Source organism: Schistocerca americana, chromosome 8 (assembly GCF_021461395.2).
Source record: "Schistocerca americana isolate TAMUIC-IGC-003095 chromosome 8, iqSchAmer2.1, whole genome shotgun sequence".
NCBI classification, from domain to species: domain Eukaryota; kingdom Metazoa; phylum Arthropoda; class Insecta; order Orthoptera; family Acrididae; genus Schistocerca; species Schistocerca americana.
In genome coordinates, this window is record NC_060126.1 from 308,313,549 (window position 1) to 308,341,120 (window position 27,572).

Consider the following 27,572-nt stretch of genomic DNA (forward strand, 5'->3'; position numbering starts at 1 on the left):
GTTTCGATATACACATCATCAGCAGATTAACAAAGGTTTGGGTGATTGTTTCGCATTGTCTTTTGATAAGATAGGTGACTACATACCTATATATGACGTGTTCACCTAAGGCATTATTAATCTGATGATGATGTATATATCGAAACGAGTAACTGAACAAAATAGTCACAACATATAATGTGATTTCCACCTTTTTTTCTTTTTTTAAAGTGCATAATAGCACTGATGCAGTCTGCAAATTCTATCGTTTCTATTCTTTATCGAGAAGATGCATGCAATATCGTTACCTTTGGTTCTGGGGCCATACTAGAGACGACGGAAGTTTAATTGGACTCAGCAGCCTCTACAGCCGTCCGTAACTGCGAAAATGTTGCCGGTGCAGGATTTTGTGCACAAACTGACCTCGCAATTATGTCCCATAAATGTTCGATGGGATTCAGGTTGGGCTATCTGGATGCCCAAATCATTCATTCAAATTGTCCAGAATGTTCTCCAAATCAGTCGCTAACAATTGCGTCTCTGTGACATGGCGCATTGCCATCCATAAAATTCCATGGTTGGTTGAGGACATGAAGCCATGAATGGTTGCAAATGGTCTCAAAGTAGCCGAACACAACCATTTCCAGTCAATGCTGGGCTCAGTTGGAACAGAGTACTCAGTCCTTTCCATGTAAGCAAAGCCTACACTATTAAGGAGCCACAACCAGCTTCAACAGTGCCTTGTTGACAACTTGGTTCAAAAATTACTTAAACCTAACTAATCTAAGGACATCACACACATCCATGCCCGAGGCAGGATTCGAACCTGCGTCCGTAGCAGTCGCGCGGTTCCGGACTGAAGCGCCTAGAACCGCTCGGCCAGAAAGACCGGCGTTGACAACTTGGATCCATGGCTTCGTGGGTATGCGCCACACTCGAAAATTACTATCAGCTCTTACCAACTGAATTCGAAACTCATCTGACCAACCCAATGTTTATCCTTCTTTTAGGGTCCAATCGATATGGTCACGAGCACATGAGGCAAGCTGCAGGCGATATCGTGCTGTTAGCACAGGCGCTTGCGTCGGTCGTCTGGTGCAGTAGCCCATTAACCCCAAAGTTCTACGTACTTTCCTAACGGATATCTTTTTCGTATGTGCTGGGGTGATTTCTGCCGTTATTTCACGCAGTGTGTGTCGCTTTGTTGGCAACGGCCTTGCCGCATTGGATACACCGGTTCCCCTCCGATCACCGAAGTTAAGCGCTGTCGGGCGTGGCCGGCACTTGGATGGGTGACCATCCGGCCGCCATGAGCTGTTGCCATTTTTTCGGGGTGCACTCAGCCCAATGATGCCACTGAGGAGCTACTCGACCGAATAGTAGCGGCTCCGGTCACAGAAAACCATCATAACGACCGGGAGAGCGGTATGCTGACCTCACGCTCCTCGTATCCGCAACCTCTGCTGAGGATGACAACGGCGGTAGGATGGTCCCTATGGACCGCTTGTGGCCTGAAGACGAAGTGCTGGTTGTTTGTTGGCACTGACCACTCTACGCAACCGTCGCTGCCCTTGGTCGTTAAGTGAAGGCCGTCGGTGACTGCGTTGTCCGTGGTGAGAAGCAATGCCTGGAATTTGGTATTTTCGGCACATTCTTGACTCTGAGGATCTCGGAATATTGAATTACCTAACGATTTCCAAAATGGAATATCCCACGCATCTAGCTCCAACTACCGTTACGCGTTCAAAATCAGTTTATTCTCGTCGTGCGGCCGTAATCACGTCTGAAACTGTTTAATATGAATCACCTGAGTACAAATGACAGCTCCGCCAATGCACTGATCTTTTATACCTTGTGTACGCGGCACTAGCGCCATATGTAGATGTTCATGTCACCTCAGTGTAGTGGGGTTCAAAGATAACAGTGGTTTCCGAACGCTAACCCACAAAGAAGAATTATCTTCGTTAAATAATAAACTAATCTTTTGCCACAACTTCAAAAAGTGCGTTAAGTTTCTTTCACTTCCTCAACCTGTTTTCCTTGATACTTAGAGAAATTTTAATTCTTTTGTTATTTTTAACACTAAATGTGCGAGCTGGGTCGCAAGCGTTACTATCGGCACTCTCTGCAGGTATTATGAGCCACTAACAAAGCTACGGTAGCTTCTTGTCTAATTAAGACCTAAGTGCGCCACGGCAGACAGCTGCTGGAACATGGGCCATATCTGCGCGGATCTCAGTGTGGTCGTTTGGACCTCCCGCAGCGGTCTTTTCCCTGTGGAAACAATGGTTAGCCGGCCCCGACAGTGTGCGCTTGACGGAGAAAGTGCGAATGAGGCGCACGGTGCTTTCTCCGCAGTTGGAGGAGCTAATTCGCGAACAGCCGTGGCGGTCAGGACCAGCTCGTGGTCTGCACAGCCCACAGCCGCCCAAAGTTCCGGAGGAATGGGTGTAGCTAGGCTGGAGAAAAGTCACTCCTGCTGCTAGCAGACTGTTCGTAAATTCAGCCGTGTATCACTTTCGGGGGGGGGGGGGGGGGGCAAGAAACCGAATAAAAACTTGGTGAATCGTTTCTTTAGTAACACTAAAGCTACAAAGAAGAGCCAAATAAACTGGTAGATCTGCCTAATATCGTGTAGGGCCCCCGCGAGCACGCAGAAGTGATTCAACAAGACGTGACATGGACTCGACTAATATCTGAAGTAATGCTGGAGGGAACTGGCACCGTGAATCGTGAAGGGCTGTCCATAAATCTGTAAGATCACCAGGGTTGGAGATCTCCTCTGAACAGCACGTTGCAAGGCCTCCAAGATATGCTCAATAATGTTCATGTTTGGGGAGTTTCATGGCCAGCGGAAGTGTTAAAATTCAGAAGAATGTTCATGGAGCCACGCTGTAGCAATTCTGGACGTATTCCGTGTTGCATTGTCCAGCTGGAATTGCCCAAGTGCGTCGGAATGCAGAATGGACATGAATCGATGCAGGTGATCAGACAGGACACTTACGTACGTGTCAACTGTCAGAGTCGTATCTAGACGTATCAGGGGTCCCATATCACTCCAACTGCACACGCCCCACACCATTACAGAGCCTCCACCAGCTTGAACAGCTCCCTGCTGACATGCAGGGTCCATAGACTCATGAGATTGTCTGCATGTCCGTATACGTCCATCCGCTAGGTACAATTTGAAACGAAAAGTATCATTGCAGTTTCTAACGGATACGACAACTAAATCACAGTCGTGCACAAAATGGCGATTAAAAGATCGCGAATCAAATGAAAAGTGCCGAGTGCATACTTCATTGGGCCAAACAGATGGAAGCTCGTCATGGTCTTGTGTTAGGCGGCGAAGAACCCTGCGGGCACAAACACACCTTTGAGTACCCCAGACAGGGGAAAAGTGCATCAACAACATCATCAGAGACATCTAGTTGTGCAGTGAGGCGTTTTATTGTGATCCGTCGATCACCTCGAATGAGAGTGTCCGCAGGTTCAAATACTGCAGGAGTCCCAACTGTATGCAGCTCGTCGGCACGTGGGAGATCACACAGGTTTGCGCTCCGTTGTTGCGATGATGACAGACGCCTCGCCCAACGATTCATCGTCCTTTAGTTCATTGCCAGATCTCTCAAAGTGGTTCTGTGAAGACTTAAGTTGGATTGCGGAACAATCATATAGATGTACATTGAAAGTTGTACGTGAATGTCAGAACGCGACAACGTGCTAAGGATACTTCGGGAGAGAGCGGTGCATTGTTTCACTGCAAGGCTAAAAGATTACTTGTCCTCGGATGAAGAACCCGTTGGGTGACAGGTGTTGTTGTGACGGTGAGAGTAGTTGTGAGGCGGTCCACACAAAGAAGTTACACCGCAAGAGAAATTCACGTGGTGTGGGCCGGGAGGTAGGACTCTCTCCACCTGCAGCTGTGGGCTGAGGAGCGAGGAGTCGGCTCGACCACAGTCGCTCGCCTCTGGCAGCGCACGTGAGCTCGTGGCGTGGTGAGGCGAGAAAGTGTGAGATGCGTCTGTCGGGGGTGAAAGCACCCGGCGTTTACACGGCCGCTCTGACGGCACCAGCGGCGCCGGGATCGGCGGGCGGTGGACACAGAGAGCGAGGAGGCCCAGAGCTGTAAAACTACCGTAGGCTACCGTATACTACCGTAAGTAAGCGTACACTACGGTAGTTTTACAAGTAGCTTTCGTCAGTTAAGGTCGTATCCGCATTACCTGTACGTTAGGTGTGTTGCATAGTTATAGGGCGTTTTTCCCATAACGGCTGTATTTTTTTTTTTACATACACGACAAGTGTACATTCCACCCGCCAGGCTAGCCGAGAGCGCTACTGCGCTGCTTCCTGGACTCGGATAGGCGCACCAGCCCCAGATCGAATCCGCCCGGGGTATTACCATCGTCGGTCGGTGTGCCGGCCAGCCTGGATGTGGTTTTTAGGCGGTTCTCCACATCCTGCTAGGTGAATACCGGGCTGGTCTCCACGTTCACGTTCCGTCTCAGTTACACGACTCAGAGACATCTGAACATACTCCCACTTTTCCATTAATTATACTCGAGGAAGACAGCAGGGGTACACTAATTCCATCTCAGGGGTACGGGGTGGCGGCGGGAAGGGTATCCGGCCACCCCTTTCCACTATCCTTGCCAAATCTGTTTCTAAAAATGCCGACCCTGCGACAGCGCAAGACGTGGCACCAGTGAAAGAAAGAAAGAAAGAATCAGTGTACATTCCTCTAAAACCCAGAAACAGTGGACTGTCTAGAAACTCAGGGATAATATATAAAGGGCCAGGTAACATACAGAACATTTTTGTTCTAAATAGTTATCCTCCTGTCTGCTATTTGAGAACAGACAGTATTTATAACAAAACTGAAACTGTCAATGTTTAGTTCAGGTTTTATTTGTATATTGTGGATTTGTATCCTGAAACAGAGGGATGTTGTTGTAAAAATAAGAGAAAACGATGTAGATTTATCGTAAAGTGCTAGAAAACGCACTTTCCTCAACAAAAAGGTAAAAATAAGGGAAAAATGCCGCAAAACAAAAATACAACAAATTTCTCATAAATACTTTCCAGAGCTTTTATAAAAGATGTTTCTATTGTTTATAAACAACTTTCGCATTCATCATTAATAACAGGAAACTCTTACCTTAGATCATGATGAAGAACGTTATAATGAGTACATAATAACAATACTTACTCATATTTTTAATATTTGTGCATGTAAGCTGTACTTGCATCAAAAATAATTGCTTTGGTTACATAAAAGCGCAGAAGTTATATGATCGACTACACTTCTGGAAATTGAAATAAGAACACCGTGAATTCATTGTCCCAGGAAGGGGAAACTTTATTGACACATTCCTGGGGTCAGATACATCACATGATCACACTGACAGAACCACAGGCACATAGACACAGGCAACAGAGCATGCACAATGTCGGCACTAGTACAGCGTATATCCACCTTTCGCAGCAATGCAGGCTGCTATTCTCCCATGGAGACGATCGTAGAGATGCTGGATGTAGTCCTGTGGAACGGCTTGCCATGCCATTTCCACCTGGCGCCTCAGTTGGACCAGCGTTCGTGCTGGACGTGCAGACCGCGTGAGACGACGCTTCATCCAGTCCCAAACATGCTCAATGGGGGACAGATCCGGAGATCTTGCTGGCCAGGGTAGTTGACTTACACCTTCTAGAGCACGTTGGGTGGCACGGGATACATGCGGACGTGCATTGTCCTGTTGGAACAGCAAGTTCCCTTGCCGGTCTAGGAATGGTAGAACGATGGGTTCGATGACGGTTTGGATGTACCATGCACTATTCAGTGTCCCCTCGACGATCACCAGTGGTGGACGGCCAGTGTAGGAGATCGCTCCCCACACCATGATGCCGGGTGTTGGCCCTGTGTGCCTCAGTCGTATGCAGTCCTGATTGTGGCGCTCACCTGCACGGCGCCAAACACGCATACGACCATCATTGGCACCAAGGCAGAAGCGACTCTCATCGCTGAAGACGACACGTCTCCATTCGTCCCTCCATTCACGCCTGTCGCGACACCACTGGAGGCGGGCTGCACGATGTTGGGGCGTGAGCGGAAGACGGCCTAACGGTGTGCGGGACCGTAGCCCGCTTCATGGAGACGGTTGCGAATGGTCCTCGCCGATACCCCAGGAGCAACAGTGTCCCTAATTTGCTGGGAAGTGGCGGTGCGGTCCCCTACGGTACTGCGTAGGATCCTACGGTCTTGGCGTGCATCCGTGCGTCGCTGCGGTCCGGTCCCAGGTCGACGGGCACGTGCACCTTCCGCCGACCACTGGCGACAACATCGATGTACTGTGGAGACCTCACGCCCCACGTGTTGAGCAATTCGGCGGTACGTCCACCCGGCCTCCCGCAAGCCCACTATACGCCCTCGCTCAAAGTCCGTCAACTGCACATACGGTTCACGTCCACGCTGTCGCGGCATGCTACCAGTGTTAAAGACTGCGATGGAGCTCCGTATGCCACGGCAAACTGGCTGACACTGATGGCGGCGGTGCACAATTGCTGCGCAGCTAGCGCCATTCGACGGCCAACACCGCGGTTCCTGGTGTGTCCGCTGTGCCGTGCGTGTGATCATTGCTTGTACAGCCCTCTCGCAGTGTCCGGAGCAAGTATGGTGGGTCTGACACACCGGTGTCAATGTGTTCTTTTTTCCATTTCCAGGAGTGTAATTTTTATTAATTATGAAATGCAACTTATGTTTTACGAAAATGTAAAATACATAATGGACTAATACTGAATGACGTGCTGTTCTAAATATGCACAAACGAACAAGCAAACAAACAAAGAGAAATCGTCGGTTCCCAGATTTCCTTGTTATACATTCATTTATGTTTCTTTCCTTGCAAATTCTATCAATATGTCCGATAATTCTAAAATTTACTTCGTCATTTATGTAGTGTACCAAAATAAGTGAAGCGTCGTATTGGTAGAGCGCAACTCTAGTCAGTCCCATCGAAGGAACATAATATGGGGCTACTCGAACCTCACAGGACTGCTGCTCGGAAGAGCTGGAAATTGCGGATTTGGAGACCCATGAGCAGATGCTTCCGGATAACACATGTATTTATGGATGCCATAATAACGTCTGCCCTTTGTAGACCTACCGAGAAAGATCGTGCAGGAGTTACGACACAGGTCTCGCGCTTAGAAGGGCAATGGTTTAATTCCCTATCGAACCATTCAGATTTAGATTTTCCGTGGCTTCCCCAAATTGCTCAGGATAAATTCCAGAATAGTTCATCCGAAAAAACAATCTGATTTCCTTCCCCATCCTTCACTAATCCAATCTTGTGCAGCGTCTCCGATGATCTAGTCGTGGGCGGAAGTTAACATCTTAATGTTCCTTCTTTTCGTCTTTTCAGCTATTGGACGAGCTATGGAAACCTGTTCTACAGTGCATTCTCAAAAGTAATGCCTCCGGATTTTTTAATGTGAAAACTGTTAAAGCTTTTTAACTAAGCCAATCGTTATTAATGTTCTATATCATTATTCTTCATGTCTACATCTTTACTGCTCAACATAGTCACCATGGCAATGAACACATTTCTCCCAACGAGAGACCAGTTTGTTGATTCCGTCCCTGTAAAATCTTGTTGCAGCGATTGTGTTTCGTTTGGCACTGTCTTTCTGAATCAGAGGGTGCTCAATGCGGTCGTGAACTCTTCGAATTGAAAACCCGATAACACGACACTGTTTCTCACGCACCGTCATAGTTACGTTACACATCGCCATGTTACACACTACAATTCTGCGGCCTCTAGCGGCAGAGGGCTGCAAAATATTTAGACATGAAGAATAAAGATGTAGACAGTTAATAACGTTTGCTTAATTTAAAAAGCTTTTAAGATTTTTTACATAAATTCGGAGGCATTACTTTTCAGCACCCCCCACCCCCCGCCTAAACTACATTGCAAATGTGAACCATTTCCATTTCTTATCTATATAATAGAAATAAAATAAATGTTGTGTGACATGTTTGTTAGTGCGTCCATTTTCCGCAGCGTGTACGTACTAGTAAATATTCGTTTTATATCATGAAGTGTTACAACAAAAGTTCTCGGCAGAGTAGCACTGAAGTGTCTTACATCTTGCAGCCGATTAGAAACAAAGTGTGAAAGCTACAAAGCCAAAAGATCTCGACGTAAGTATCTGACAATTTTTCGTAAGTTTATTGCAAGTGCGCCTACAGCGAAACAACATAAGAGAGGGAGTTCTAATCTTGGAAGCACAGATGAGTAAGTATAAAATCCACTAAGGATGCGTTTAGTACAGGATTAGCCATGAGTATCTACGGGATTTGACACGATCTTTGCGCGAGACCTACAAAGCATACAGAAAAATGACACGCATTATCGGATAGAGAACCTCTCCGAGTTTCCATTCGTAATACACGCGCCGGCGTAGTTGCACACGGTCACAGGCGTGACAGAACCTGTGGGCGAATCATACACTCCGTGACGTCTCATCGAAGTAGTTCGCGCCTGCAGACAGACAGCCCAATGAACAGACTTTTCAAAGCGGGTTTCCTGGGAAATTCTTATTTCGCTATTTTAATGAAAAACACGCACGTATTGATGTTTGCCGTGTTACAATCGGCATCCATATTGAGCATTTTGTTGAGGTGTTCTGTTAAAGTCCGATACATAGAAGAAAACAACTTTCTCGTGTCCCTCTGTGGTACCAATATCAAATCTATAATTACGTTTCTGTTGTGTTTAGTGTTTCATTTAAGTTCTTACTAAACGTGAATGTGTAACTTTTCAATCAGTAAATACTCCTAGCCGCAGTTAGAGTATTCCTCTACATAACGCTCTTACACTGTGATAAAATTTCTAGGACAATTTTTCACTGTTCCATTGTCAACTGCATACATTGTGTTAGATAATATTTACTTAAGATTATGGAGAATATTACTGTAGAGATATAACAAGCTATCTGCAACTAGGGCAGTTGATAACATATTTATATATCGATATTTTTTACAAAAAATAGTGATATATGTTTGCTATATTTTCCACCAGGTGTATCGATATGAAAATGGCAGTATCGGGTACCGATATTTTTATTTTACTTTTTTCTCAATTTTCGTTAAATACTTGAAATTGTAGTGGAACATAATTTTACTTTCACTGTGTGAAGGTATCTTGCTACTTTTTCGGGTTTCATCACGTCCAGTCTTTCTCTTTGACTATGTGAAGCATGCATAGGCGCCACAAAGAAGTCCGATTGCACTGAGGGGTATCTTTTGAATGGAGTAAGAAGATTTCCGATGTGGAGATATACCACACCAGCTACTTTAAAAAACAATTTTTTACGCAACTAATGTGCTATTTCTTCACACCAGCCAAGTGGTTATCGCCAAGCATGAACGTGCATCGCTTTCCTTTCAATTCTGTCTCTAAGGGGGATAGGCAGGTTGCTAGTTTGGTAATGTACAGAATACCTAATAATAAATCAGTACTAAAATATATAGCCCTAAAACCGGCAGTATGTTTAATATGTGCAGCTGATATTTTGATAGGCCAGTTTATCGATACTTTTTCTTCGATATATCGATATCTTTCTCCGATTCAACGCGAGACGATATTAATAAATTTTTAAATATCGATTTATCGGATATATTTTTATTTTTAAAAATATCAACAGACCTATCTGCAAGTACTGCAAGGAACTCATGGGGTCCTGGCTATTTCCTTTTCGCAACTACCATCGGGGCCTGACTTTCTCTTTTGGTAATTGCTGGACACCGGCATTATCGAATCATTCATTTTTCACTGTGGAAATAAAACGACTAGTTTTTCGTGCAGAAAATTGCGTTTTCTCACACAGATTGGCTTCGCAGACTGCAGGGCTACGTGAACTCCTCCAGTAGTAGACTTTGTAACATCCAGTAAGCGAAGCAAATTAATTACGAACGGTAAAATCTGAATCTGAGGCTTGGTCGAAACTATCGTCGTTTAATCTGCTCACGCGCACGTTAGGGACTTTCTAATTAGAGTAAACTAAAAAGAGCTATCTTCCACGCAGACTGCACTTCTCCAGCTTCACACTGTATGTCGCACGATTTCAAAATCTTCGATGCCATTCTTCCAACCACAAATTCCTATAGCTCAGTTTACACCTCTTTCCTATAAAAATCTTTTGATCTCAGACTAAAGACTTAATTCCTAGTAAGGAACAGTACATTTCAGTCCACATTGATACTACATCTCGAAAATGAATTAAACCGATCCATTTTTTCTACAGTGGCTGTGCTATAACAGCTGAAATGACAATCATGTGTAATTTGGGCTTGACTAGCAATACGACAATCAGTCAAAAAATCCCATTACAGATATTATGAGATGTGTCAGTCGGATGCTTAATAAACGGTAGATGGAAATGGACGTTAAAATTCTGCATTTACATACATATTCCGAAAGCCACTATACGATGTTGAGGTCAGAGGATACCTTAGACCACTGCTAGTCATTCCGTTTCCTGTTCCCTCGCAAACAGAGCGGGGGAAAACGACTGTCTATATGCCTCCACAGGATCCCTAACTTCTCTCTTCTCATCTTCATGGTCCCTATGCTGAATGTACGGTGACGGCAGCGTGATAGTTCCCCTATTAGCTTCAAATGCTCTAAATTTTTATAACAGTGTTTCTCGAAAAGAACGTCGCATTCCCTCCAGTGATTCCCATTTGAGTTCCACAAACATCTCCGTAATATTTGTGTGTTGCACGAACCTATCAGTAAAAATTCTAGCTACCCGACTGTAAAACTGCTGGGATGTCTTCCTTTAATCCGACCTGGTGAGGATTCTAACTACTCTAGCAGTGTTCAAGAACAGGTCACATTAGCATCCTATATGCGGTCTCCTTTATAGATTAAATACATTTTCCCAAATTTCTCTCAATAAACCAAAAAGAAAGGAATGAAGGAAGACTGGGTTTATCGTCCCGTCAACATCGAGGTCATTCAATAAACCGAAGTCGACCATTCCGTCTCCCTATTACCACTCTTACATGCTCGTTCCATTTCATATCGTTTTCAAACTTTATAGCTTCGTATTTAATCGACGTGACTGTGTGAAACAGCACACTTCTGATGCTGTACTCGAACATTACTGGACTGTTTTTCCTACTCATCAGCATCAAATTACATTTTTTTTTACAGTTAGAGCAAACTGCCATCCATCGCACGAAGTAGAAATTTCATCTAACAAGGCGACTACCAGACGTGTTAGCCACGGATTTTGGTGTTTCTCCGGCATGTTGCAGAGAGTGCTGTCCGCAGTGCTTCGTTAGCGGTTCCCATGTTTGTGAGAAAATAAATGTTGAAGTTTTATGTGTAGCTTCTTACCTTGTAATGTTAGCCCTGTTTCGACAACGCGGAAGTATCGGAATGGCTAATGTTCCTGGCAGTCACGCTTGCGGTACAGGCTTAAATCCTGTTCCTATACTTTCTTCCTCTTTCAGTTTCATCGTACAGAATACTATTAAATAGTACATGTCATACAAAGCTATTGACAAGTAGTTGTTTTCGCCGTAGGACTTTCACAATCATTACAGTATAAATTATATATTCGTCTTACTCGCTATCACTTGCTGTGCTAGAACGGAATTGCCGATGTTAATTGCCGTAGAAGTAACCAGAACACAAATTCGTAGAGCAGCAGGCATGTTTAGTGAAAGTTACTGCCTTGCAGGCACAGGGATTTTTTAGAAGCGGCACCGGAAGAAACCGTCTGTTTGAGTTCAAATAGACTGTACTTTCTTCGGCCAGTCTGGATGCCAACCACGTTTATTTGATCATTCTCGTTATGACAGGTGCAGTTTACTGAGGCAGAATTAAAGAATGTATTTTTATGGAGTCTTCACTCGGAGCGATTTCTCTACTAGTCTTTAGCAAGCTGGGAGCATGAAAATTTTAACCTGTCTGTAAAAACAAAAATCACTGTATTGTCAAAGTGGAGTGTACTTCGGTGATATAATTTTTCCGGTCCAGACGAATGATTTTCTTTCATCTACAAAGATCTGATTGTCAAGTATCTGACCAGTCTGCCCTCCCTACGAATCAAGCGAACGTTGTCCAAACATTTGGACTTTCAACTAGGAACCATAGCTGGAACACACATTTGAAGAAAATTTGCAGTAATTATTGATATATTTATGAATTTACAATGACAAAATACCTATTCTTGATAATTGTCCATGACATATACTTTCTAATAATATTCTGTGCGGTGAAACGAAGAAAAAGTACACTGGCGGGATCTGAGTCTACACCACCAGCGGGACAGCTTGGAACATCATCCATTGCACTACTTCCGCGTTATCGAAACGCATCTACCGTTACAGGTATGGGAGGTACGCATAAAATTTCAGTATCGATTTGACTGAAAAGTAAGGCCTGTCGCATGAAAAGTCGCTAGCCACGTATTCAGCATAGGTCCCTCTACAACTCATGAAAACCCATGATTAACAGATCTGATGGTCCTCTAGTAAGTCATCTGGTATCCTCCTACAGTCACTCGACGATGACATCTTCCCGTAACTACAGTATCGTCAGCAAACAGTCGGAGATTGCTGCTCACCCTGTCCGTCAGATCATTTATGTGTATGGAGAATGATAGCAGTTGTGTCACACTTCCTTGAGACTCTCCTGATGATACTCTTGTCTCTGATGAACACTCGATCTCGAGGTCAAGGTACTGGATTCTTTTTCTTAAGAAGTCTTCGAGCTGCTCGTACATCTGGGAAACTAATCCGTATGCTCCTACTTGCGTTAACATTCTGCCGCGGTATTTAGTTACTAATTACACTACTGGACATTAAAATTGCTACACCACGAAGATGACGTGCTACAGACGCGAAATAAAACCGACAGCAAAAAGATGCTGTGATATGCAAATGATTAGCTTTTCACAGCATTCACACAAGGCTGGCGCCGGTGGCAACACCTACAACGTGTTGACATGAGGAAAGTTTCCAACCGATTCCTCATACACAAACAGCAGTTGACCGGCGTTGCCTGGTGAAACGTTGTTGTGTGTGTGAAATCTTATGGGACTTAACTGCTAAGGTCATCAGTCCCTAAAATTACACACTACTTAACCTAAATTATCCTATGGGCAAACGCACACACCCATGCCCGAGGGAGGACTCGAATCTCCGCCGGGACCAGCCGCACAGTCCATGACTGCAGCGCCTTAAACCGGAAACGTTGTTGTGATGCCTCGTGTAAGGAAGAGAAATGCGTACCATCACGTTTCCGACTTTGATAAAAGTCGGATTGTAGCCTATCGCGATTGCGGTTTATCTTATAGCAGCCGAGATGATAGGCATCTTATCCGCATGGGTGTAACGGATCGTGCAGCCACGTCTCGATCCCTGAGTCAACAGATGGGGACGTTTGCAAGACCACAACCATCTGCACGAACAGTTCGACAACGTTTGCAGCAGCACGGACTATCAGCTCGGAGACCATGGCTTCGGTTACCCTTGACGCTGCATCACACACAGGAGCGCCTGCGATGGTGTACTCAACGACGAACCTGGGTACACGAATGGCAAAAGGTGAATCGAGGTTCTGTTTACAGCATCATGATGGTCGCATCCGTGTTTGGCGACATCGTGGTGAACGCACATTGGAAGCGTGTATTCGTCATCGCCATACTGGCGTATCACCCGGCGTGATGGTATGGGGTGCCATTGCTTACACGTCTCAGTCACCTCTTGTTCGCATTGACGTCACTTTGAACAGTGGACGTTACATTTCGGATGTGTTACGACCCGTGGTTCTACCCTTCATTCGATCACTGCGAAACCCTACATTTCAGCAGGATAATGCACGACAGAATGTTGCAGGTCCTTTACGGGCCTCTCTGGATACAGAAAATGTTAGATTGCTGCCCTGGCCAGCACATTCTCCAGATCTCTCACCAACTGCAAACGTTTGGTGACCGAGCAACTGGCTCGTCACAATACTCCAGTCACTACTCTTGATGAACTGTGGTGTCGTGTTGAAGCTACATGTTCAGCTGTACCTGTAAACGCCATCCAAGCTCTGTTTGACTCAATGTCCAGTCGTTTCAAGGCCGTTATTACGTCCAGAGGTGGTTGTTCTGGGTACTGATTTCTCAGGATCTATGCACCCAAATAGCGTGAAAATGTAATGACATGTCAGTTCTAGTATAAGATGTTTGTCCAATGAATACCCACTTATCATCTGCATTTCTTCTTGGTATAGCAATTTTAATGGCCAGTAGTGTATCTCATTCCTAACCGGTGTGAGAGTACTGACTCAAGTGAACAATCAGGAGATCTTGCTTGAATTAAAATATGACACGGCTAGAACACCGAAAATCTTGTATGACGGCATGAAAACTCTGAAGCAATACCGAACCTCTGCGGTGTAGTATTAACCGGGTCCGTGCAAATTCACACTTTCAGATTATACCACATGATGCTTGCGTCCGATTCTGGAGCCAGTACCAGGTGCAGGAAGCTGAACCACTTGCTCCTCAGTCGGCCAGGGAGGCTTCCTACGCATTCCTCTAAAAGGACGGACCAGTGAAGCGGCTGTTTTCCTCAGCGTCGCCCACGTCTAGCGGTACTTAGACAGCCAGCTAGCTGGGGTAGAAAGCGGGCTACCGCCGTGGGTGGTGGCCGGTCATTTCGATTGGTGAAACCGCAGCTGCCAAGTGGCTGAAAGCCCTCTATATCACTTACCGGAAGTTGAAATAACTCGACAGATGATCAAGGTTTTACCAGTAGTAGTAATTGGTAGCATTCGACCGTTTTAAGTCCTACACACAGCTCAACAACCTCTTTTCGCGAGACAATGCTTCCATCGTCAGGTTCTCAAACTCACCTAACTGTTAACACATTTTCGGCGTCTGTAAATAAAACGGAATGGAAGCACATCAGACTGTGGCTCTTGGTCTTACATTAAAATCGGCCACATATGTGCGTAGGCCTCACATCCCTAACCTGACCACGTCTTCCTGATCAGCGTGGGCTCCAAAATAGTCAAGTTGACGCTTCTCCAGTTGTACGGAAGTTGCTGTGAGCTGACATATCCGAAGAATTACTTTGAAAGGACAGCTACTGGCTTAATCATGTTGCTTTCTGATGGTCAACTACTTACCTTCATTTCCATGATGCTACTTGCGTGTCATCCTCCAAGATCTTCAGACGCTATCGCTATCGTCAAAGAATTATTGTAAATTTATAATTATGCATCTGATTTAAAATAATTCTAAAAAGCCTTTAAGAAATCTCATTCCATTTTCTTTCACTTTCACGTCAAGAATATTGTCGTATTTCTGTCGTATTTCGTTTCTTGAATGGCAATCTACGATTCTTCAAACGAATCTAGATTTCGTCGTTTTTTTTCGTACAGGATTTGTACCTCTAGAACTTGTAGAGGGGAGTCAGTACATAATATTTTGAATAGGAACCGCTGTTCGTAAATGTACCGTTTCTGTTCCACGACGTTTTCAACTCGCATGTGTAACGCATCCACGTCTGCTAACGAAAAGAGAAAAGTTTGAGTTGCTTTTTCTGGTATGCAATAGGGGAGAGAGGATGACATGCACTACTCATATGGACTATTCCCTGTGGAGTCGTAGGCAAAGTTTAATTTATGAGGCTCCTGCAGAGACAGAGAAAGATCTGCTGGCACGAGTTCTGGCCGCTGCAAAAGAAACTGAAGAAACACCAGATGAGATGGAATGTGTTTATCAGAATACGCTTCGTAGGTACAATGTCTGTAAGAACGTTGGTGGTCACCACATCGAGCCGCTGATGTAATGCATCAGTATTGTCAGTATTGTTCTGTACCTACAATATGTTGGGTTCTTTTTTGTCTTGAAACAATGTAAACACGTAGTGTTTAGGTGTTAATACAAACAAATGCGCTTTAGGGAGAAATGGATGTTTCGTTATGTTTGCTTTTGAATTATTATCTTATAAGAGTACTGCGTCACTCCTAATTCAGTACAATTGTATTGTCACGTCCAGTTCAATTCCTTAAGCAGAAGTGGATGCGTTAAGCATCTGAACTGAAACCACCGTAGAACTAAAACGGTACGTTTCCGAAGATGATTTTCTATTCACAATTTTATGCACTCGCTCCCCTCTACAAATCCTAGAAGTTTGTAAAGGAAATCTCCGAACACCCTGTATGTCATTTTCTATTCCCTTAAGGGGATGGCCTGTTTCGTACACATTGTTCGCAGCACCTGGTTTTTTATAGTTGCTTAGTCTGAAAGCAGCATTTTGTTTCTAGTATACGATCGAAAATGTTGTCCCAGTCTGTCCAGTATACGAAATTGAGTCAATAACTAGGTCGCAAACTGGGACAGCGGCATCAGAGCCACGTGTACTACCCTGAAACTTATTTTCCTTGTAAACTTAAGCCATTACCTCATCGTTCGACAAGGCCTTGAAAGCCTGCAGCATTGAGTTCTAGCGGCAGCCTTCACATACAAGGAGTGAGCTCCCTGCATATAAGCTTTTCTTTTCTGCTGACCGCTTCGAATTCCTCTCTCGTACAACTGTCTTCAACTCAGAGTAGCACTTGCAGTCTACGTCCTCAGTTGGATGTACTCCAATATCTGCCTTCCCCTACAGCTTTTGCCCTCTACAGCTCACCTAATACCATTCAAGTGATTCAAATGGTTCAAATGGCTCTGAGCACTATGGGACTTAACTTCTGAGGTCATCAGTTCCCTAGAACTTAGGACTACTCAAACCTAACTAACCTAAGGACATTACACACATCCATGCCCGAGGCAGGATTCGAACCTGTGACCGTAGCAGTCGCGCAGTTCCAGACTGTAGCGTCTAGAACCGCTCGGCCACAGCGGCCGGCTACAAGTGATTCCCTGATGTCTTAACAGATGTCATACTGTCATTCTCCTTGTCAGTGTTTTCCACATATTCCTTTGCTCTCCGATCCTTCGCGGAACCTCCTCATTTCTTACCTTATGAGTCCACCTAGTTTTCAACATTCGTCTATAGGACCACCTCTCAAATGCTTCGATTCTTTTCTGTTCCAGTTTTCCCAACAGTCCATGTTTCACTACCATGCAATGCTGTGCTCCAAACGTTCATTCTCAGAAATTTCTTCCTCAACTCAACACCTATGTTTGACACTAGTAGACTTCTCTTGGCCAGGAATTCCCGTTTGGCTGTGCTAGTCTGCTTTTGAAATAAAAAATAAAAAAAATGTTCAAATGTGTGTGAATCCCTAAGGAAGCAAACTGTGAGGTCATCGGTCATTAGACACACACTACTTTAACTAACTTATGCTAAGAACAACTCACACACCGACGCCCGAGGGAGGACTCGAACCTCCGGCGAGAGAAGCCGCGCAATGCGCGACATGACGCCTCAAACCACGCGGAAATTGCACGCGGCTTGATACCCTCCTTTCTCCGTCCGTCATTGGTTGTTTTGCTGCGTAGGTAGTAGAATTCCGTAACTTCATATACTTCCTGACCATCAGTCCTGATGTTAAGTTTCTAGCTGTTCCCATTTCTGCTCCACCTCGTTACTTTCGTTTTTCTTCGGTTTACTCTCAGTCCATATTCTATAGTCATTAAACTAGTCATTCCATTCAGCAGATCATGTAACGCTTCTTCACCTTCAGTCATGAGAGCAATATCATCAGCGAATCGTATCGCTGATATCCTTTCACCTTGAATTTCAATTCCACTCCTGAACCTTTCTTTTATTTCCATCATTGCTTCTTCGGCTACATTCTTTAAATTCCTGCAAACCACAAGAGATGTGTCCTTTGAGTGACGAAGTACCTCTAGACGATGGAATGAATCTACCACCATCGGATAACCAGGGCGGCCGTGACGCTCTCGTTTGTGTCTTTTTCTTGTCATTTGCTAAATTATTGTATCCAATTGAACACAAAAAATGGAAATGTGTGTAGGGCATGATGATGGGCCGGGAGTCCCCCCTTTGGGGAAGTTCCGACGCCGAGGGCAAGTACTTATTGCATTCGACGCCACATTGGGCGACTTGCGCGTCGGAGAAGGTGATGAAGTGGTGAAGAGAACAACAACGCAACACCCAGTCCCTGAGCGGAGAAAATCTCCTTCCCCAGCCGGGAATCGAACCCGGGCCCCTTGGCGTGGCATTCCGCCACGCTGACCACTCAGCTAACATGGGCCTGTGAAATACAATTGTAACCGTATACGGGACGAATTTTGCTATGGGCGTGCTCTGCGGACACTCTCGCAGCTCATAAAAACCGTGCTGTTCTACTCGTGCACACAGTCACAGCACATCTGCCATCTTGTTCTGACTGCAGACAGTAAACCATCGCACGTGTAACAGTGTGTATCGCCTACCTTCGACGCGGAATGTGCTGCTCCCTTCTAGATATGGATAGACAAGAAATTTAAAGTGATAGGCGGTATTCTCGCGTTTGTGACTTATTTATTGACTTACCCTCGTACTTTATCCTCTTACCAACATAATGCTTCAAATTATATCTGACTAGATGATTTCTCTGGAGCGCTACTTTGATGCCGTGAGGTTTAAAAATGTTCTTGATGTTATGCGAGGCCAGCCGGGGTGGCCGAGCGGTTCTAGGCGCTACAGTCTGGAACCACGCGACCGCTACGGACGCAGGTTGGAATCCTGCCACGGGCATGGATGTGTGTGATGTCCTTAGGTTAGTTAGGTTTAAGTAGTTCTAAGTTCTAGGGGACTGATGACGTCAGAAGTTAAGTCCCATAGTGCTCAGAGCCATTTGAACCATTTTTTTTTTTTTTTTGTTATGCGAGGTAGTTCCGCAAAAGGGCATAATAACTATTTTCTTTGTTTAATTTCTGCTCCTATTCTCATCACTTAGAATGAGAAGCAGAAAATAAACAAGGAAGAAATGAAAGCGGTAACTATGCCGTATTATCATACCGCTGCCTCACATCCATAAAATGGAAGGTATTGAAAAGGTTTCACCAAATATGTGTGAGTAGACCCATAGAAAGCGCCGGACTATAATTCAAAGGAGGAAACTTTCTGGCGATATTTCCGAAACCGAGTAAATCGGTAATTTGGAAGTTACAGGAAAACGAAAAAGGTTCAGTTCCAAGACACAGGATAACGAGAGACTGTATACTGATTGTGAGAAGCTGCATAAAACCACGCACTCTACGAATGTAGATTCTAACTATGGAAATTTAATCTATAAACGAAGGCTTTTGAATTCTTGGTCTCCAGTGGCTCATTATTCGTTTCGTTTGTTATTAAACTTACTTTTATGGGAACAACTATCCACCAGTGAACTGCGTGTAACACGATGTGTGCCGAGTACATAAAGAAACAGTTCCATAGCACTCGTAGTGCACGCTATCAACAACACTCCCAGGCTCCACTCTCATCAGATTGCAGCGCGGACGGCAGAGAGACGTGCCAGAAGACTGTCACGTGAGGTTCCGGATGGTACCGACAGGGATGTGGAGCCATCCACGCTGATTCCAGTGCTGCCTGTGGCCAGCTGCACTGGGTTCCTCGGTTGAGGATCCAAGGCACGAACAGCCCGATCAAAGTGGTCAAAGAGATTCTGGATTATGTTCAAGTCCGCGACGTTTGATGTCCAGGAGAGTACGCTAAACTCATCCTGTGCTCTTCGGACCAGGCAGGTACACTGTACGCTGGGTAACACGTTGCGTTGTCATACTGGTAAAAGCCATAGTGCTGAGGACAAACGAACTGCATGTAGGGGTGAACGTGGTTCAAAATGGTTCAAATGGCTCTAAGCACTATGGGACTTAACATCTGAGGTCATCAGTCCCCTGGACTTAGAACTACTTAGACCTAACTAACCTAAGGACATCACACACGTCCGTGCCCAAGACAGGATTCGAACCTGCGACCGTAGCAGCAGCGCGGTTCCGGACTGAAGCGCCTAGAACCTCTCGGCCACAGGGCCGGCGTGTACCTAGTCCCCAGCGATAGATGCATGGTTGTATTGATCCACTGTGCCTTCCAGAATGACGCGATCACCCATAGAATGGCATGAAGATATTCGCGACACCAAAACGTTCCCTCGATTGTTGCGGCATGTTTGCTTTCAGACATTTCACGTCGTACACGCCAATGGCCAAGTGACTCCTCTGAAAAGGCCATCTGTCGCCACTCTGTGGGCGTCCAGTTACGGCGTTGGCGTGCAAACTGCAGCCATCGTCGCCGATGCACAGCAATCAGCATGGGCGTATGAAACAGGTGCCCGTTGCTAAAGCCCATGTGCAGCAACGTTCTCTGAACGGTCGTTGAGGAGACAATGTTGGTAGCACCTTGGTTCGTCTGGGTGGTCAGCTGCTCACTTGTTGCATTTCTATTCGCCCGTACAAATTACCAGAGCTGTCATTGACCCCTGTCGTGGTGTGGCGCGTAGTACAACAGAGTTGCTTCGGCGTCGGTTTTGGATAGCGTTATTTTTCCATGCACGGTATATTCCAGCCAGGCGGAATGCGAACAGTTTACAGACTTAGCAGTTACGGCAACGCTTCCACCGTTGGCTAGAAAGACAATGATGATGTGTCTTTGGACGTCAGATAAATCGCTCCGTTTTCGCGTTACGAAAACGACTATACTGTTTTACGTGTCCCCCCCCCCCCCGCCTCCCCCCCCCCACCCCCACCCAGAAAAAAAGTCTTTCGTCTTTCCACCGATGCCGGCTGCCGTCTGAATGGTTATTGCGTTGACATCGAACAAAGGCGGTGCTCAGATTAACGTGACTGGATCGCGTATATCAGCTATTGTAGGGGTATCGTAATTCCATCAATATATGGACATAATAAGCTGCAGGTTTTAGATAAGGTACGGTGCAATGCGCCTAATAATGAAATACAAAGTATAGGTGTTTTAGCTTTTACTAGTGTGCCGAAAGAGTGAACGAACTTTTATTCTAAAAGGTAGATTAACTATTGTAAAATAAGGTTCTTACGATAAAGAAAGTAGAAACTGAATTTAAGACATTCTTGTTTTCTCTAATTTCAGTCTTCTTAGTAATTGATCAAATTTCTATCTTCAGTTACGCTGCATAGTTTACGTCTTTGAAGAAATGATTGGCTCACGACAATTCTTGGTGTGCTGCATATGATTATTTCTGCCTCACAAAACACTGCCGACCAGCTCGTAATGGATACTGATTTGCCCGTACTCGTGACTAAAATTGGTCGTGGTGACAGTGCGCTTCCGACTTACGGTTATCTGGCACATTTTGTCTGATTCCCTGGTGTTATGTGATGACATTTTTATCATATTTTGCCTGCACCATGTTTATAAATTTACTGTCTATTTTCATATAGCTACACGTCTGAAAACGCTGATATATACGAGCGTATGCCACATTCGTTTCATTAGAACTTTGGGCCTCCCTCAGAGTGTGAGACCGTTTCTCTTACTTCCAGATCGTATTCCCGCGCCTTCATTATTCGCCGTGAGTAAAAACCTGACGAACAGAGTGTCACGCAAAGAGCGTGAGTGCCTTCCAGGCGGCTGCGAGTTAACTGCCGGTGGCTCTCCATCCCGTGGGATTCCTTTTTGTAGCTCTCGTAGCGCGACTTTCTTAGAAGCCGGCAACTGCACTGATTACCGAAGTAAGAGCATCGACCTCCAAATGAGGCGCACGGAATGAGTTATGTGCGGCAGGGTTAGAAACAGGGAGACGGGTGAACGAGTTCCATTGGAATGGTTTTTCGACGCATCTACTGTGCTGCGGATATGAAAAACGGTTCGACTATTCACGCTATTTCTAGCAGAATAGCTTCTCTTCCAGCACCTGCAGTCATCTACTGCAGAAGGGGAGGAATGATTAGGTGAAATGTTATGCTTTAGCCAAAGCCCAAACACTCGAAACGTAGATGCCGCCAAGGATGTAGACCTATTTCTATACTTGGTGCTGCATAAATGGTCAGTGTTACCACCTTACGTAAAAGTTCTGTTTTGGAAACCGAGTGTACTTTAAGGGAAAAACTTCAATCGGTATCCTGCCAGATTTTCCTGGACACAAATGAGGAAAAATAAAGGAAACGAAATAAAAAAGTCAGCAATTCTTGGAATCAAATCTGTTGTGTAATTTTGGAACCTTTAAATACAGTCTCTGATTTATTAAATGTCTAAGCCGAGTTCCCATCAGCAGATTCTCAAATCCACAACTCCCATGGATACCTTGTTCTGTTTTCCTCGGTGTTTCAGGTCCACGTGGTCCAAATTGGTTCAAATGGCTTTAAGCGCTATGGGACTTAACATCTGAGGTCATCAGTCCCCTAGACTTAGAACTACTTAAACCTAATTTACCTAAGGACATCACACACATCCATGCCCGAGTCAGCATTCGAATCTGCGACCGTAGCAGCAGCGCGGTTCCGGACTGAAGCGCCTAGAAAACAGATTAGCAGATAATATCATTAATCGTGATAATGGATACCCGCTAACTAGAACGTGGAAGCCTGTTTTATCAGATATGAAGAAATAACGGCATCTGAATCGGCAGGCTATGAATAATCATTTGTAACGATATACCGCTTTCAACAGTATTCACCACCGTATGCGCAGCAATTCTTTTTGCGCCAGGGAGCAGCAGGAACGATTGAGCGCGTGCTCACTGTATCTAGCACATGCGCTGTTTACTTCCGATGCATATAAAGGTGCAGTCATTCGCGAGTGGAATCAGTTATCGCCGAGAGCGGCGTAGTTTTTCTCACCTGATGATGGCGGCCAGGCGAACCCCTGAAATATTGTGTTCAGATGACAGTTTGATCCGGCTGGAAACCCGACAAGAATCTGATATAGCCTACTAATAAGCCGGATAAGTCTACATCGTCACAACACGGCATTAAGCTGAGCGCCGTTGTCGACAGCGTTATGGATCTCGTAGAGAAACAGAGCGAGCTGTGTTTCGTAAAATCTCTGTTTGCGAAATCCATACTCAGTTTTATAGAGGATATTTTTATCCTGCAATAATCTCATCATTCTTGAGCATGAAATATGTTTCATTATCCTACAAAAGTTTAACGTCAACGATACAGATCTATAATCATATTCTTCTGTCCTGCGACTCTTCTTGAAAAAAGGAATGTCTAAGCACTAAGTGTCCCTCATGGCTGCAGCGACCTACCGGTTCGAAGCTCGGTTCCGCACACAATTTTAATCAGGAGTGAAGTTTCTGATCAGCGTACATTTCGTTGCAGACTGAACAGTATTTCTAGAATTTGTGACTGGTGACGGCCCACAATGTGTTCTTTCAAATTATTATCTTCCACAGTCACACTATATGTGATCTCAGAACGTTCGCCTGCGCAGACGAGTGCGCTGTGTGGCACGCACGCATTTCGCAGCGCGCGCGTGGTCCGGAGACCGCGGCGGCTACGAGTGTGCTCCGCGCTGCCAACGTCCCGCGAGTGGCCCCGACCTCGTCAAGGTCGTGCTCCCAGTACCACGCGGGTGGTCGTGGCGAAAGCTGGACGCGGTCGAGCCTGTCCGAGGAAGCACGATCACAGTCCGCTGTCAGTACTATATTCGAGAACGCGCTCAGAGAGTAATGGGGAGGAACAGCTTTGTCGTGCGACGCAACCTACAATTTTGACACTACAAATGGCCAGCTTAAAGAATCAGATTAACCTGTCGAAACAAATCGTTTTTTTTTCGGTATTATTACGGCTGCCGGAGGGTTTCGCACCTCAACTACATAACGATGTAACAAGAAGAAGAAATCAGAGCGATGCAGCTGTCACTCACGAGTACTTCGCAATAGCCTCACGGGGGTTGGTCTCAATCTCCCTGACCAAGCCTCTGAAGACCAGCCAGACAAATGCACGGTGCCACAGATCTTCTGCAGCAGAAGTCGATAAGATAGTCGACTTTACTCTCTTACGTGCGCTAGCAAAAACACACTCACTATTTGGCGCATAATGTCCTCGAAACAAGTGACACATACTTCTAATCACACGCGACAAATGCCGTCGGGAGGTTTCCCTTGACTATCGGAAATGATCATCCCTGCCGCCCGGGGTGGCCGAGCGGTTCTAGGCGTTACAGTCTGGAACCACGCGACCGCTACAGTCGCAGGTTCGAATCCTGCATTGGGCATGGATATGTGTGATGTCCTTAGGTTAGTTAGGTTTAAGTGGTGTGGGGAAGGGAAGTGCCAGTGAGGTTCAAGCTGGTGCTACACAAGACTTACTACACGCCCATACTAATTTACGGCTCAGAGACTTGGACTCTGACTAGGAGAGAGAAGAATAGGATACAATCCAGTGAAATGAAGTATCTGAGAAGTATACTAGGGAAGACGAGGAGAGACAGAGTGAAAAATGTAGATGTTAGGAAGGAAATTGGAGTGGAGAAGTTGACTGAGAAAATTGAAAAGAATAGATTAAAATGGTTTGGGCATGTGAAGAGGATGGGAGATGGGAAGAATACCAAGAAGAATGATGGAGTTCAAGGTTGAGGGCAAGAGGCCAAGAGGAAGACCGAGAACAAGATGGATTGATCAATAAAGATGAGTTTAAGGAGAAGAAACCTGCAATGGAAACAAATTGTGGAAGAAGAATGGTGGAAAGAATGAGTAAAGTGGCGAAGTACCATTGATACCCCAACCAGACCAGATGTTGGACAGAGGGGAAACGAAGATAATGATGCTGACCATTTTAAAAGGGCTGTTAAGTATATGGGGCTATTAAAAGTTTTCGTATGAGGGCGTTGCTGTTGCATATATGCAGCGAAACACGATTCCTATACGTGTGTAAGCACGAACACGTAGGCAAGCGATCAGTGTGCCACCTATTGCAGCCTACATCCTTCTGAATCTGCTTAGTGTATTCATGTCTTGGTGTCCCTCTACGATTTTTACTATCCACGCTGCCCTCAAATACTAAATTGGCGATCTCTTGATGCCTCAGAACTTGTCCTATCAACCGATCCCTTCTTCTAGTCAAGTTGTGCCACAAATTTCTCTTCTGCCCAATTATATTCAGTACCTCCTCTTTAGTTACGTGATCTACCCATCTAATCTTCAGCATTCTTCTGTAGCACCACATTTCGAAAGCTTCTATTCTCTTCTTGTCCAAACTATTTATCGTCCATGTTTCACTTCCATACATGGCTACACTCCATACAAATACTTTCAGAAACGACTTCCTGACACTTAACTCTACACTCGATGTTAACAAATTTCTCTTCTTCAGAAACACTTTCCTTGCCATTGGCAGTCTACATTTTACATCCTGTCTACTTAGACCATCATCAGTTACTTTGCTCCCCAAATAGCAAAACTCATCTACTTCTTTAAGTGTCTCATTTCCTAATCTAATTCGCTCAGCATCACCCGAGCTATCTCAACTACATTCTATTATCGTCGTTTTGCTTTAGTTGATGGTCACCTTATATCCTCCTTTCAAGACACTGTCAATTCCGTTCAACTACTCTTCCAGGTCCTTTGCTGTCTCTGATAGAATTACAATGACATCGGTGAACCTCAAAGTTTTTATTTCTTTTTCATGGGTTTTAATTCCTACTCCGAGTTTTTGTATTGTTTACTTCACTGCTTGCTCAGTATACAGATTGAATAACATCGGGGTTAGGCTACAACCCTGTCTCACTCCTTTCCAACCACTGCTTCCCTTTCATGCCCCTCGACTCTTACAATTGCCATCTGGTTTCTGTACAAATTGTAAATAGCCAATTACACCAACTCAAATGGGAGCGTTGGTGAAGCCGCCTTATAGTCCCGGCCTTATAGTCCTGTTCTCTCTCCATGCGATTTATGACACCTTGGGTCCCTTAAAAAAGGCCCTGAAGTGTCAACTATTCCTGTGGGACGAGGATGTGCAGGAGGCAGTTACGGATTACTTCCTGCAGCAGGTGTTTCACGAAACGGGTTTCTTCAATCTGGTGCGTCGGTGGGATGACTGCCCCACTGTTCGGGGCGATTTTACCTGATTGCCGTACCGAGTCTGGACTGTACGGCCTCTTGGTGGAAACTTTTTGATTGCCCCTTATACAAAACATTTCGACTATATTACACGAGTCGACGATAGCTGAATGCGTGGCGAAAGAGTCTTGTAATAACGAAGTCGATGGTTTTATTATCAAGTGAAAATTTTAATTACCAAATACAGAATAATATTTTTAAAAAAATTACACCATTTTATTTTTAATTACTAATCGCATGAAAATGAATTAAAATTTGGCACTGACGAGTGAACTGCCTTATTCTTAAACGAGAAAATTATAAAAGAAATCTGTCGTCGACTGGAAGGTAGCATTGAACGCCGCGATGCGCTACTGTGCATGGATCCATTGAAGGTTGTATGCTGTTCCATTCTTCCGACCTTTGAACTGACTTACACAGCCAGTTGCAGTGGCACCTACAGTTCCACGTGGGCTCCGTAAACTTTGCACTTTTCAGATTAACAGGCATGAGCAGAAGTGAGCGTAGTGATGAGTGACATAAAAAACTGATGATTAAACGGGGTTCTAAAGCGAGATGTTGAATCCGTTGTCTGGAATGAAAAAATCACGCACATCAATAATACTGTTTAGTCCTATAAACAAAACAAAAAAATTTCTATTTGTTGTTTCCTTTTTTGTGTCACATTTTAATTTACTGAGAATATTAGCTTTTCTATCCGATTACTGAGCGAGGTTTCGCGGTGGTTCGCACACTGAACTCACGTTCGGGAGGATGTCGGTTCAAGTCTGCGTCCCGCTTTCCATGTGTGGGTTTTCCGTGATTTCCCCAAATCAGTCCAGGCAAATGCTGGGATGATTCCTTTGAACGGACACGGCCAATTTCCTTCCAATTCCTTGACACAATTCGAGCTTGTGCTACGTCTCTAATGACCTCGACGTTGACGGGGCATTAAATCCAGTCTTCCTTTTTCCCTTTTCCAGGCTATTACTAATTTAAAATTGAAATATATTGTTTTTATGTCAAACATAATTCTACATTTCTTATTTAACAGTTCCATCCTATAAATGAGACGAAACTAGGAAGGGGTCAGTGACTGACGTTGTCCTGTGAAAAGCAGAACTGACCGAATCCCAAACAATCTGAAATTTTGTAGAAAGCCCAACCCTTCGTCACTGCTTTGTTTACGCCTAAATTAATCTACACACATCAAAAAAAAGTTTTGCATCACCTCTGTTCAGAGAGTTCCGGATTCTGCACAGAAAATTGGAATAGAGATCAACATAAACATCATTTACATCCTTTTTATTGCTCATGAAAACCACACAATGCATGTTGAACCAACACACAGAGACCTTCAGAGATTGTGGTCCAGATTGCTGCACACACGTAACTCTTCCACTAATGCATGCCTGTATTCATCGTGGCATACTATCCACAAGTTCAGCAAGGCACTCTTGGTCCAGATTGTCCCACTCCTGAACGGCAATTCGGTGTAGATCCCTCAGAGTGGTTGTTGGGTCACGTCGTCCATAAACAGCCCTTTGCAATCTAGCCCAGGCAAGTTTTATAGGGTTCACATCGGGAGAACATGCTGGCCACTCT

General features: G+C 44.9%; 1 protein-coding gene and 1 pseudogene across 1 annotated transcript in view; one reads left to right on the top strand and one right to left on the bottom strand.

Moving 5' to 3' along the window:
- LOC124545790 (endochitinase A-like) overlaps positions 1-27,572 on the bottom strand; it is a 394,777-nt gene that overhangs the window by 87,656 nt on the left and 279,549 nt on the right. The window lies entirely within an intron of this gene.
- On the top strand, positions 1,186-1,302 carry LOC124546370 (annotated as a pseudogene).